The sequence below is a fragment of the Macadamia integrifolia genome, unplaced genomic scaffold, assembly GCF_013358625.1.
Source record: "Macadamia integrifolia cultivar HAES 741 unplaced genomic scaffold, SCU_Mint_v3 scaffold433, whole genome shotgun sequence".
NCBI classification, from domain to species: Eukaryota; Viridiplantae; Streptophyta; class Magnoliopsida; order Proteales; family Proteaceae; genus Macadamia; species Macadamia integrifolia.
Window position 1 is genome coordinate 335850 of NW_024870363.1, and position 15467 is coordinate 351316.

The following is a 15467-nucleotide window of genomic DNA, read 5'->3' on the forward strand; positions in this document are numbered from 1 at the left end:
CCATCATTAGTGATGGTGGCTCCCATTTTTAGACTGGAATTTTGGGGCTTTACTGTGAAAGTATTGTATTACTCATAAGGTTGCCACACCTTATCATCTACAGACCAGTGGTCAAGTAGAGGTGTCCAATATGGAGATCAAGATTCTCAAGAAAACAGTTAGGCATGATAGGAAAGATTGGTATTTGAGACTATATGATGCATTGTGGGCCTACCGTAATGCTTATAATACTCCTATTGGCATGTCCCCTTACTAATTGGTATTTTGGAAAGCTTGTCACTTACCTGTTGAGTTGGAACACCGTGCTTTGTGGGCCATTAAAACAATTAATTTTGACATGGTCAAAGCTAGTTCCAACCGTCGTCTTCAACTCTTGGAGTTGGAAGAAATGCACAATGACGTGTATGAGAGTGCACATATTTATAAGGCTAGGACAAAGGCTTTTTATGATAAACATATTGTCCAGAAATATTTTGAAGGCAAATAGAAAGTTTGGCGTTTCAATTCCAAGCTACACCTCTTTCCTAGTAAACTTCACTCTCGATGGGATGGCCCCTTTGTGGTCACAAATGTGTCACCCCATGACGCTATTACAATTCAAGATCCTAAGACAGGGTGCACTTTTCAGGTTAATGGGTAGCACCTCAAACCTTATGTGGATGGTATTACTGATGGCCAGGTCATTGAGTCTATTGATTTGATTGATCTGGTTTATGATTTTTTTTGAGTTCCATTGTTTTTTTGGCTGAAGATGGTAAAGTTAGCACATGTTGGAGGCAACCCACCATTGACTTTATGTTTTAGTTTAGTTGTGTTTTTCAGGTTTAGTAGTGGGGCGTAGCCATGTTGGTGTAGATGATAGCAGTAGCATTACTCCATCAAGTTGTATTACTCCTTCCCTTTGCTTTGTTCCCCTTACTTTATTATGTGTCATTTTTCACAAGCCATTGGGGATAATGTCATTTAAGTTGGGAAGTGAGGGTAATTTTTTATAGAATGAACAATTTGAACTTGAACTCTAGTATTGATTGCACATTTTTGCTTAATTTTTCTACTCTAGAGCTTTTAAGGTCTTTGTCAAGAGTTATAGCATGTGATTTTTAAGTGTGTTGATGTATTTAATAGTTAATTAAACTTAGAACATTAGTACTCTTCCATGTTGGTTAACTTTTTGCTTTGAATCTGAAATTGCCACTTTAGTGTGTTTATGATGATCCTTATGTAACTGTGCAAGCCTTATGTGTTAAAAATGTTTAAATCATGCATTATGACTTATTCCCTAGTAACCAGGTTTCTTTCCCACAAGCATTGAAATTCGTGTCAAACAAGTGGAATGTCTATATTAAAAAAATAATAAAAAAAAAAGGAGAGAGAGACTTCTTTTTGAGTAACCAAGCCTCTGTGTCACAAACATGGAGTTTTGCATAAAAAGGTTAGACAATTTGAGCAAAATTTGAAACTTTGATCTAGTCTTGGCCCCTATTAATAATCTCTAGTTGCCATGACATTGGAATTACCATCGGCCATGTTGAGCATGTCAGCCTCAAGCAACAATCACCTTATACCATAGATGCGATATTCTGGAATTGGATCATCAGACCTACCATAGGTGGGATTAGCCAATACCTTTCCCCTACTGGCAAGGGGTGGCACCCGGGTCTGTTATCCTAACCATATGCAATCTACTGTGTGTGAACAATACACCATTACAACAACGGTAACATAAATGGGAATGTGGTGTTGAACCATCCTCAGCCACCCCGCATTCCACCATAACCACAATCACACACACACATTATACACAACACACATAGAGTGTACTCACACCTACATGTCATCAAGTACAGTAGAAATTTTAAAAGAATTAAAATATGCACAACCGCATGAGCATACACAAAATCAAATTACTGTAAACACTCCTTAAAATAAACACTACAGCCACTCACCTCTTGTCTTGACGAGGTGTATCATATCGATGATCCCGTGCCGCGAAACATCATCGCTTGATGGTTCCATTTAGTTGAATCAGAGATGTTTCAGGTCAAAGGTTGAGTATTGAAATAGTCTTCCTATAAGTCAAGTGACTAACCAAAAATTAGGTCAAAATATGCTTTTCATAAAGTTCACCGGTTGATGGTCAGCCGCTAGAGGTGATCAACAGTGGGCTGACCAGTGGATGAACTAGAGTCTTCTGGCTCTGTAGAATGTTCACCAGTGGGAATCGATTGGTTTGGTCAATTCAATGGGATTTCTACAAGATCCTCATACTGAACCCCTAGGCCACTTTCAGTGTCTACCTTCATCTACGATTCCCACTCTATAGTGGAGATCATACCATTACCTTAAATTTTTCAAATTAAAGTGGGAATGTATACTAGGGTTGATGATCCATGCATAATTTGCATGTATGCAGCTCTGTGCAGGACAGCAAAAGGCTCCCCCCAAAGTTGTTTTACAATATGTATTATTTCTTCTCAATAGTATGGGATTGTGTGGGCTCCTCTGAAAATGTGAGAGGGTCTTATATTTATAGCCTTAAGTGCCCTAATTTTTCTAAGGCAATGTCCATAGTTTTTCATAATTAAGTGGGAGCTCCATCCTTTATGGAAGAGGTCAATATGGCTATGTATGGGAAGAAAATATTCTTCCATAGCCATGAGAGATATCTTCTTTGTTTCCAAGGTTTCTAAAGTCTTCTAGGGTATGTATCTTGGGTTTCAAGGAAGTGATATGGTCGAGATGTCTCGCAAATATTAATAAAATCCTGATCCTATTGCAGAACGGGCACAAAGTGGAATTTTTTCAGCACAAAGTGGACTTTGACCGACATTGGCCATATGCTAATTGAACCTCAGCCGACATCGACCAGGCTACATCTGGCATCGGCCAAATTGCAAATGGTGTCAACCCAAGTTAGTATAAAATTTGACCTGGGGTTGGATTCTTGGGTCGGATCCAGTTGGGTTCTTTGCTTGAACTGAGATCGGTTTATGGTATTTGGGTTGTAAGTATGTCAAAGATGTTAACCATATTTTGAAAATATATTTTGTTAAATTATTACCTCCTAAACTAGCATGGGCACTCAAGACATTGCTTAGGTCAAGGGGAGGGACTCCTAGCTATAATTAAAGAATCTCATCATGTTTTCAAGGGAATTCCACTTCATCATCGTCTTGCTGTGATTTCTACACAAGAAAAGAAGCACAACTGTTGTGCTACGGACATAATACATTTAATGAAATGTGAAGTCTCACATCCCATCTCTTCTTCATCTACTTGTTGTCATGGCATTAATTGAGGAACAATAAATTGCATGAATGAAGAAAATGACAAAATGAGGATTGGAGAAGAGAAGGGGGCACCGACTATGGTCGGCTCAATTCCCACCTACCATGAAGAGAAAATTAGTGCAGCACTATCTTCGAGGTGGCTACAACACTACCCACTCACCTAAAACATGGTGTACAATCTCTTCACCCTCGTCTATAAATAGGGTGAGGGCATTGAGTTTAGTTTTATAACTAATCAAGTACAACATAAGAGAAGTTCTCAATTGTTCTGTGAATGGTTTTCTGGAGTTAGGTTTGGGATTTACTTTAGTAGGAATTCATTAGGTATATTGATGAGCACATTTATGTGTGAAATCTAGGGTAGTAAAACATGCATTTTACATATTTAGAATGGAGCTACCTTGGGTTTTACTCTCTTTTTGCAGGTTTTATATTTTCAATGCCTTAAGGACTATTGGGCGCTATTTTAAACGTAAAGTGGTCCTATTTCTTTTTATGGTTGTGAAGAGAACAAAATTCTTAGCAAAATGGACGTGTCTAATTAAAAGTACGCATTCGTTTGGTTACTCGTACAAGTGATTATTCTTTTCAGGTCATAAAAAAAATAATGGATCAAAACTGAACCGAGATGCAGAACCAACCCGTTTGCAATTGTCTCAGAGGCACAAGGAATACTCCAAATGCCAACAAGGATTGATGGACCACATCCTTAAGTGATTGGAGATTCGTTTTTGGTAACAACAACTACCTAGTGTAGTTGGTGAGCTATGGTGTGCAAAATTCCCTTGCTCACTAAAAGGTCTCATGTTTGAATCTCATGGTTGTTTTTTTAGAGAATTTTGTTAAAGATTTTCTGCTTTTCACTCACTTAAAGCACTAAGGGCATGGAGGGAATTTTCACATCAAATTAGAGAAGCAAGGAAAATCGTGGAAGGGTTCCTGCGCAAGAAGAGAAGAAAAAAAAATGAAAGAAAAAAAAAGGGAGAAATAAAGATTGTCCAAATCTTCTCTCTCCTCCATCATCACCAAAATATTGTCCAAATCACACAAAGCAAGAAAAAAATTTCCCTTGGAGGGAGAAAAAGAAGAGAAATAAATTAGAAAAAAAAGAAAAGAAAATAAGCAAAAAAATTATAGGAAATTTCTCTAAGTTTATTTCTCTCTTCTCTCTCCTCCATCTTAGCACTTTTGAACTCAAAAGATCTTACTATCAATTGTGGGTTTCTCTCTTTTAGGAAAAAGAAATTTGTTACCCTAACTCCCCATTCCCTATAAATACAACTCATGTAAGAGGAGGAGAGACAATTCATTCTTCTTCTAGTTTTTTTTTAGTTGCTCTCTCTCTCCCTCTCTCACTCTTTAGTTTTAGTTCTTCTCTATTTTTGCTTTAATCACTTTTGTAATAGTTTTTTATGTCAATTAATGCAAGCACTCTTTTATTCTTATTCAGCCTTTTTATGTTTATGATTTATGTAATTGATTTGTAATTTTTTAAGTTATAGTTCTAGGCTTAGATCTAGGTGACAAGATCACGAGGTGGAGCAATTTTTTTTTCAAGTTCAAGCATTGATTCAAGTAAGTAGGCTCCTTCAGTAGACTTCTCTCCCCCCTCTCATTCACTCTTCTGACTACCCTTTCTTTCTTAATTTAGGATTTTTATTTTCAGTCGTTACATTATTGCTATCCCTTTCTCCCAAGGTTCATGGTTTGCCCCTCCTAGCCATAGAACCATCAATTTATTACTTTTTTTTTAATTGTCTCCCTTTTCCTAAAGCCAAGTAGAGTAACCCTTGTAAGAGTGACTCTCTGGTCAAGTAGGGAAGCTCATATTATGATGCATCCCTCAGGCTAAGTAGAGAAACCTACTTGTGAGTCTCTCTCTAGCTTTATCCCCTTTCTTTTACTTTATTTTTATTTCAGCATTTTTTTCGTTTATTTATTTATTTATTTTTTTAATTGCGTGGGTTGTTTATTTTCAGTTATTTATTTATTTAATTTTAATTGCGTGCCTTGCGTCTTTAAATTCTTAGATGACGAATAGTTAGGATGTTATTTTAGATACATATGTTTAGGACAGTAGATCACAACCATTAATTGGTTCACTTTCGCATTATTAAAAGAAATAAAAAAATAAAATGGCTGCTCTCCCTGTGTTCGACCCGTAGCTACACTGATCCGTACGCTTGTGGTTACATTTTAAATCTCAAACATATATCATTCTTTGTATTTGATCTCTTTGGGGATTTATGAGAGATGTACTGTGAGAGATCTCCCCTATTGGTCAGAGTGAGGGTTGTGGTCGGGAATCTTTGTGGGATTCGGGCCCTCTTTCCTCTCTCTATCTCTCTCTTAGTGTGTGCTTATGTGGGCCCCACACTACTGCATCCCCGCTTGAAGATACGTGTGGGCCTATTTTGCAGGGCTCCACTCTCTCTCTTGAGGAGTGGTTCGAAGTTATACCCTCCTGGGGTGGGGGTTTGATGATGGTCCAATATGGGAGATTGGGATTATGCAAAGGGAGTTTGGAGTCGTCACCTAGGATTATGGGCCTAGGACCCGAGGATGGGCCCAATTCCTAAGAAAAGGGCCCATAAGTTGGTCTGGTCCAGAGAATAGGGTAATTGTCAGGTTGTAGAATTAGGAAGGTGTTAGGCATCCAATCTACCCGATTCGACTGGTCTTCCTACTAGATGCCTGAGAATGAATATTTTTCACAATTATTCTTATACCGTATGCATAGCTAAATTATGACCTATATACACTAACAAAAAATAACTGCATATGTACACTAGCGCAATGTAAATAAAGGATCTACATTATGATAATTCGGGTGAGTGAGTATACCTTAGCTTAACCCCTATTTTGGGTTAAGAGGGGTGGGCCCCAATTGGAATAGATATGGACCTTCTTGTGGGTTCTCCTGGCTCAGGGGAGGGTGTCTTTGGCCTTCAACTTCCTTTCTTTAGAGATGCTGACTCTAATGGTCTTCAGATATTTGGATAGAGGTTTGGCTAGGGAAGATTGATTCCCAAGCTCGAGTTTCGACAGAGCTTCGACTAGGGAAAGTTTATTCTTGGACAAGTATTTCGACAGAGCTTCGGCTAGGAAAACATGATAAAGAGTTAAGACCTTGGCAAAACTTTGGTAGAGCTTCAGCTAGGGAAGGCTGAGGAAGGGCTAAGGCTTGGGCGTTACTTCGGTAGAGCTTCGGCTAGGGAAGGCTACTAAAGGGTTAAAGCTTGGGCAGCACTTTGGAAAAGCTTTGGCTAGGGAAGGCTACTAAAAAGGCTAAGGCTTGGGCAGCACTTTGGCAGAGCTTCAGGTAGGGAAGGCTTAATAAAAGGCTAAGGCTTGGGCAGCACTTTGGTAGAGCTTCGACTAGGGAAGGATAAGGAAGGGCTAACCAAGCCAAGGGAAGGTGCTAGAGGGGGCTAAGCTAGATAAGGGAAGGGGCTAGAGAGGGTGCCAACAAAGGCAAGAAGGGGGCCAATAAGGATAAGAAGGGGGCCAACAAGGGCAAGAGGGAGATGGGATTAACTCACCCAAGGGAAGGGGTAGGTATACCAACCAAGTGTGTTTTTGGAGGGTGAATGGGAGCTTATTTATAGATTTTCGAACTCCAAGGGAGTGAAATTTTGAGGTTTAGGGTGAGGAAACTTGGCGGCCTCGAGAAGGATGTTGGTGGTCCCGCGAGCTACCTAGCGGCATCGCAAAGGATGTTGGCAGCCCCACGATATTTTCAGATTCTGATTTGGTGGTTCTAACTTCTGAGGGTGATTACGAGAGATCCGATGGTTTGATTTTGATGTACCACATATCGTTTGAATCAAGATTCCAAGCACTATCCATTCGTATGGTCACTTTAGACCGGATTCCTTCGTATATGTTGTAATTGGACCCCTCTTTTCTCATATTTTAGGGTTTCTAGATGTAAAGGGAGTGTTTTGGGGCTGGACTACCTCAGTCAGCTATCATCTCTATTGATTGGAAGCGAAGGGTTGTGTCCACGATCCGTGAGTCATCATAGCCAAGGGAGGACCACAAAATTAGGCGTCTATAGAATGCCCCTCTTTAGCCAAGGCCTGTGCCATAGCCAAAGGGAAAAGAAAAGAATGACCACATTTTGTCACCCAAAGTATGTACTCCTATCACCTTGCTCAAGAGTAACAGAGGTGCAAATGCAACAAGTAACATCTTTTAACTACTCAAAGTTTAGAGTCTTATCTAATACATCGATTGTAAGAAAGAAATTCTATCTTGCAAAAGATGTTAGTATCTGACTTTGTTCTTAAGCCATCATTTGTAGAGATTTGAGCCATCCTTGCAAAAGATGTTAGTATCTGAGTTTGTTCTTGAGCCATCATTTGCAAAGATTTGAGCCCTCCCTACAAAAGATGTTTGTATCTGACATTGTTACTAAGCCATCATTTGCAGAGATTTGAGCCCTCCGTGCAAAAGAGGTTAGTATCTGATTTGGTTTTTGAGCCATCGTTTGCAAAGATTTGAGGCCTGCCTACAAAAGGCGTTAAAATCTGACTTTCTTCTTGAGCCATCATTTGCAGAGATTTGAGCCCTCCTTGTAAAAGATGTTAGTATTTGATTTTTTTCTTGAGCCATCATTTGCAGAGATTTGTGCCCTCCCAGCAAAAGATATTAGTATCTTATTTTGTTCTTGAGCTATTGTTTGCAAATATTTGAGCCCTCCCTACAAAAAATGTGAGTATCTGATTTTGTTCTTGAGCCATCATTTGCAGAGATTTGAGTCCTCCCTGCAAAGATGTTAGTACCTGATTTTGTTATTGAGCCATCATTTGCAGAGATTTGAGCCCTCCTTACAAAATACATTAGTATCTGATTTTGTTCTTGAGCCATCGTTTACAAAGATTTGAGCCCTCCCTGCAAAAGATGTTAGTATCTGATTTGGTTCTTGAGCCAGCCATCATTTGCAGATATTTGATCCCTCCCTGTAAAAGATGTTAGAGTCTTATTTGGTTCCTGGGCGAGCCATCATTTACAGATATTTGCAAAGATTTAACCCCTACTTGCAAAAGATGTTAGTATCTGATTTGGTTCTTGAGCCATCGTTTGTAGAGATTTGAGCCCTCCCTGCAAAAGTTGTTAGTACCTATATATCTTGATCTTGGTTGCCTAGGACCGATGCAACTAAAATTGGGCCTCCAAGGCTAGTTCAATGGACTTGGGCCACTTGCGGCCGATGCAAATGAAACTAGGCCTTCGGGGCCAGTGCAATGCACTTGGGCCACTTGTGCCTGATGCAAATGAAACTAGGCCTCTGTGCTGGTGCAATGGACTTGGTCCACTTGTGGCCAGTGCAAATGGAATTGGGCCTCTGTGATTGGTGCAAACTTGGGCCGCATAAGGCCGATGCAAATAAACTGGGCTTTTGGGGCCAGTACAATGGACTTGGGCTACTTGAGGCCGATGCAAATGAAACCAGGCCTTTAGGGTTGGTTCAATGGACTTGGGCCGCTTTAGGCCAATGCAAATGAAAATCGGGCTTCTGGGATCGGTACAATGGACTTGGGCCGCTTGAGGCCGATGCAAAATGAAACTAAGCCTCCGGGGCCTATACAATGGACTTGGGCTATTTCAGGCCAATACAACTAAAACTGGGCCTCTAGGGCCAATACAATGGACTTGGGCTACTTAAGGCCAATGCAAATGAAACTAGGCCTCTAGGGCCAGTACAATGGACTTGGGCCACTTGAGGCTAATGCAAATGAAACTGGGCCTCTAGGGTGAGTACAATGGACTTGGGGCGCTTGAGACCGGTGTAATGAGATTGGGTCGTTAATATTTAAATTTTTAAAATTTGCACGAATCACTACTCAGGATACACAAATCGTCGATCTTGAGAGGTAGTTACTGGAGTTGCAGTTGATGTATAATGCAGCAATCTCAGGTGACGTGATGGTTCCCACAGATGACCTTGGCACAGATGATGAAGCCGACTCTTGGGGCTTTCCTTTTCTGCTCTTGTTATCCCTGCATGTTAAAGACATATATTCTTTCTTTTTCTTCTTCATTCCCCCAATGTTTATTTCTTTTTGTTTTGTTTTTGTTTTTATCTTTTGTACTGCCAGTTTTGGCTCTTTATTTGGAATGAAAACTTATCTTTTGGTATCAAAAATATTTTTTGAATTTCAGGAATTTGAATTTTAAGGCACGATTAATTCCACATCTCAAATTTTTATTAGAATAACCGGAATGACTCCAAAACCTAAATATCACCTCATCAAGTGATCCATCAAAATTGGAAATGACTTTCCTATCCTTGAGACCAAAGATAGGACAGGCGGGTCACAAACTATGGTCATGTCGACAAACCCCTTGAGTGTTTTTGCCAAAACTATCAGGATGATGTCATCTCCTTCCTTTAGCTTCTTTACTTCTTCCATAAGGACAGGTGGTGCCCCACATCACAGAGTTCGAAGAACATACAAAAATGATAAGCATCCTACGATCTCTACTGATAGATTCCTCCCAATAGCAACTACTTGGTGGAAATCCTGGCCATCTTCAAAATTTTTACCTCCCCATATCTGAAAAACTACTTCATTTCCTCCACCTCCCATCCGAAGAAGCTTTGGATTTCTTTTGTGTAGTCCTTCTTCAAAGATGGTTAAATCAATCTGCTTTTGGGTGGAGATAGCCCAAAATTCCTTCAGAGTGGCAAATCTCATCAGTCCCATATCGAAATACATAGAGATCAGCATCCCAGTATTGAGGCACCTGTCAAAATAAGTGATGATATAGCTTCATGCATCTAACAAGTTCATAGATTCCAACAGTCCTGGTGCCTCAATGTTTATGTCCAAGGTCCACTTTCTTAATGTCACATCCAAAGAATCCATGATTTTTTCTTTTTGCAACTAATCACAACTAAGGGAGAGATGACTTCTTCAAGGCATAACTCGTTAGCTATTGACACAACCAAACTTTTATCACTATTGCATCAAGTATTTTTTTTTTTCGTTTTTGACTAATCTAGGATGGGAAATGAGCTGGCCTTGATTACTAGTGTCGGGTGGTGATTTTTGGGAGGATGGAATTCTGGATAAGAATTTGGAGGACCACAGATGAATAGTGAATATCTAATGGCTAAACATGCCAAGTGGCTATTCTTGGGGGACACAAACTATGATCTTTTAGATACCTTAATTATGAATTTGGGAAACTTCCAATTACTCGAAGATCGTTGAGACTGCACTTGTACATGTCTAGTTGCCTACGTATCCCTTAGGAGGAATCAAGTCTAGCGTAGTTCAGGGGGCCCACCCTTTTCATACATAATATCTCTTGAGTTGATCCATGTTGACCACTCTAGGTATTTCGTCACTATTGAGATCCACGAGCCCTATGGCCTTGGTTGATAGGATTTCTTTGAAAGTGAATGGGCCACTCCAGCTTGGCCTGAATTTTTCCCTTGGTTAATGAATGGGAGCTCTTTGTTCACCTTCTTCTATGCAATGGAGTCTGACATGCTTGTTGAATGCTCTAGCCATCCTCAGTTGATACTTCCTCAGATTATCCATGGCCTTCATATGCCTTTTATCTAGAAAACTAAGCTTGTCATGCCTAGTCTTCATCCATTCTCCTTCAGGTAACTGGTTATCCAAAAGTATCTTGAGAGATGGTACCAGAATCTCTACTGGTAGTACTACCTCAACCCTATATACTAAGGATAAAGGAGCTACCCTAGTTAAGGATCGTATAGAAGTCCGATATGCCCACAAAGCAAGTGGCAACTTGTATGCCTAATCCCTATGAGTCTCAGTCTCTTTTTTTTCCTTTTCTTTTTCGTTTGTTTTTTGGAAGGATGGCTTTGATATTCTCATTAGCTGTTTCCATTGTCACATTGGTTTGTGGCCTATAGGTGGAGTGCCTCTTGATGCCGAACTTTGTTGGCTCTACCCCAGAAATGGGATCCTTGATCTGAGATTAGTTCATATAGCTGATAAGTTGTCCTGGAATTTTTCAATCTGAAGGGCATCACCTTGTAGTAGTAGGTTCCCTATGAAGTGGTGAAGGTTGTCTTCTCATGATCTTCTGGGTTCGTGGTCACTTAATTGTATCATGATAATCCATCCATAAATAACAACAAGGCATGTCCCACTGTATTGTTGGCCAACATGTCCATGTGAGGTAGTGGGAAATCATCTTTTGGGCTTACCCGAAAATCAACACACATGTGCACCCTACCATCGTTTTTGGAAACTAGCACTATGTTAGCCAACCATTGAGGGTACTCTACCACCTATAGAAATCCTACATTCCACTGCTTCATGACCTCTTCTCTAATATTTTTGCTCCATTCTGGATGCATTATCCTGAGCTTCTGCTTGACTGGCTTTGCTCCGGGGTAGGTCGGCAAACGATATTGCACGATGTTAGGGTCTATTCCAAGCATATCCTTATAGGATGAGGCAAGTCTTCTATGAACTCCTTTAGAAGATTGATCATCTGTTTTGCTTCTTGTTCATCCAGGCTGGTACCAATTTTCACCTCTCGAGGGCATTAGTCGGTTCCCAAATTAATAACCTGGGTATCCTCACAGATGGGTTAGGCTTTCTTTGGTTTGCATTGTTTTATTAAGTTATGATATTTCCTAAGATAATCATTAGAAAAAGGAGGCAAGTCATACTCAGAATCGGAGATTTCATTGATGAAAGGAGTAACAGACTCGACGTACATGGACTCTAAATTTTACTTAAGAGGGAAAACAATAAAACAATTATAAACAGATGACTCATCGACAAACTCAACAATTGACTCAATGCTTTTATCAGTGGTATCCATGTTGGTTGACTCAATAGCATGAGTAAACTTAAAGTTCTCTCCAATGCTTGTCCAGTTTAGGAGTGGTTCCAAGGACCGATAGATAATTAGGCGTGGCAACGGGCCTTTTTCTTCAAGGATGGTCATAGCTATTTCTTTAGTAGCGCTTCCATTGCTTTCTTCTTCTTTGTTTTAGAGGATTGTTCTTGTTATTAGTGTTACACTCATGCCTTAATCTAGTCTAATTTGGACTTTTGTTATAGATCTTGGACTGGATATATGGAGTACCAATGGGTTTTGGCTCACGGTAGCTCATTACAAGAGAGGAAGGGATGACCCCATTTGCTTGTGCATTTCATGCGAGTCCAACTGGATTGGATTCAAACCTTCTGACCCCAAGTGGTAAGTGAGCCGACACCTCCCTACCTAAGTCCCTTCACGTACCAAAATTGCCAGAGGACCATACACACAATCTAGGGTAAACACTCGGGGAATGACCAAGTGGGGACAAGAGGCAGTTAAGGCAAACCACTGCCTTGACCACCGAAAATAGCCTGGGCTGAATCCGATAGCCTACCCACGATATCGTGAGAATCCTTGGATGACCCCACACAGTCCCACACCCTTCCCCATAACTTTTACGTCCTATAAGTCTAATAAGATGGGCCCAAGTGTACCGAATTGCTAAATAACCTACTTGGACCTGACAAAGACCAACCAAACAGGCCCTAAGCATATGACATACTATAAATACGAGATGTGAGTTCATTTCTCACCTCTCACTTGTCTAAAATGCGGGAGAGGGAAAGAAGAGGAGAGAAAGGAAGAGAAGGAAGGAGAAGAAGAAGGAAGGGAAGGGAGGAGCCCACCTTGACACCCAACTTCGCATCCCGCTGTCAGAATCTTACTGAAGGTAGGTGCTACGCCCCCTATTGCTCACTTTTCCTTCATTTTAACCTAGCATAGTTGAGCAAGGATGTGAACCATGACCCTGGCACCTCCTGGAGCTCGGGTGAGTGTCATTTCACTCCCCTAGTGTGGTTGCCGAGCTCAAACCAAGCTGGGTGAGCTCCTGCAACATTTGTGACCAAATGCCTAGTTAGGGTTCCCATCGTTTGATTCCCGTATCTCCCAAATGCATTAGTGGAATTGGAACTTCTTTGGCTCAAAATTGAGGCAAGGAGATCCCCTACAAACTCCACTAAATAAATCCTGGCAATCGGGCGTGAGCCAGAAATCCCCAAATCTATGGGTTCACTTCTGGGAATCCATCGGAAACACCCACTGGAAACAACTTGGGATGTTTTTTGTACATATTTCCTGTGACCCTTCTAGAATTTTCAAGAATGATAGTGCTTCTACCCTTGGGGGCAGACCTTGTGGGTCCCCCTCCAGTGTTTCCGACATCTGTTAAAGTCTGATTACCTTCGTACTGAGGTCAGAGATGCACATGTACAACGAGATTGAAAGTGAGTTGAACACCTAGTGACATACTCGGAACCTCTTTTCTCTAAGTACAATCGAGGTGAGGGATGGCTGATTTTAGTTGTGGAGTTTTTCATATTTTTAGAACTACTCACATGTGCTAGAAATTATGAATGCTCTTTTTTTGTAAATGTATATGTGATCTTTATGACATGCAAGGATTAAAGTATCGGTATCGGTCGCCGTATCGGTCGGTCAAAATTAAGATACGTATCGGAGGGTATCGTATCGTATCCGAGATACGCTAAGATATGCTAAAGATACGCACATAAATGGATAGAAAACACATTTTTATACACTTTTGCATAAAAAAATAGTTAAAAAAAAAACTATATATAACATGTAGAATGCATAAATACTTAAGTAGAGGGTATCGTATTGATAGACAAATATATTGAGTTGAAAATGTTCAAAATGATGAGGTTTGAGTTTCTTACAGTTTTTTCTTTCCTCATTGCCATTGCCACTGTGATGAGTGCCGTGAAGAGTGTCGTGGTGGTTCAAATCCTTGGCTAGGACCTTCTTCTTCAATAGGAGCAACTACGATGATATTCTGCACTTGTCGAATATAGGCACAATATTTACCCCAGTCGAAATATTTATGGTAGTGGGTCTCCCATTCATTGTAGAAAAATTAAATTTTTTTTATAGAAATTGTAGATTAAATGTTTTTAAAGAACATATAAAAAATCAACAAAGTGTGGACCAATATATTTGAGTAGATCTAAGAAATAAAAAAAAATTGAAACCCTCACTTTTTTGGGGAAAAAAATGTGGGTTTCATTTGAAATCATGTATTTAGTAATTATAAGTTATGACATTATTTTTAAGAGTTGAATGAACTAAATTTTCTGGAAAAAAAAATTCGGGGATTTTTCTTTTTTTTTTTAAATTAATTTCGGAATAAAAAAATTAAAAAAATATTTTTTTTTGAGAAAAATAAAAAATTTCCATGGAAGTTGTAGAACACTTGTTTTTACATGACATATAAAAAATCTAGAAAACTGTTGGTGAGAGTGTGAAGTGTTTGTTTCAAACAACAAAAAATTCACACTTAAGTAGCCGTATCGTACCGATACGGTACGATACTGCACGATACCTTTGATACGGTACCAATTAGTACCGATACTCTCGGGAATTTTCAGATTTTCAAAAGTTCGTATCGTAGAGTATCGTACGTATCAGTGCCGATACAGTACGGCACGATATGATACATACGATATGCCGATACACAAAAAGAGGCCCAAAATTCCCCGTAGCGTATCGATATGTATCGTGCCAATGCCTACCGATACGGATACATATCGACTGATACGACACGATACGCACCGATACTTAAAACCATGACCAGACTCAAACTTATATGCCTAGAGGCTCGAGGGCAATGGCTTATGCTGTCTTCGGTCCATTCACTTCATCTTCTCCAACCTTTTCATGGTATCAACAGCAAGTGATACCAATATCAATATCGATAAGACAAAGGAGAAGTGCAAGGAAGGGGAGAGAACCTCACGAAATTTATTATGGTGTTGATCTTGATATGTATCGACCAATAAGACACCCAATACCTATATCTATAATTGGATGCATTCACTAACTATGCCCACGCCTAGAGCATGGTATGTATCATATAAGGCTATGGTTGATTGCTCTCTCATTATGTGGGTAGATGAAAACTTAGTGAAATCAGAGATGAAACTGTTTGGTTGATTATGTCAGAAAAGAAAAATAGATCCGTAAACACGCTCTCAAACCAGGGTTTAAATTCAGATCAGTCCCCCACCAATTCCGCTCGGTCTAGATCAGCCACGGAATTGGTGTGTAGATCCATAACCCTAGTTTCCATACACCAATCTAATTTTTCAATCCCTGCGCAAAATACTCTGGAAGATA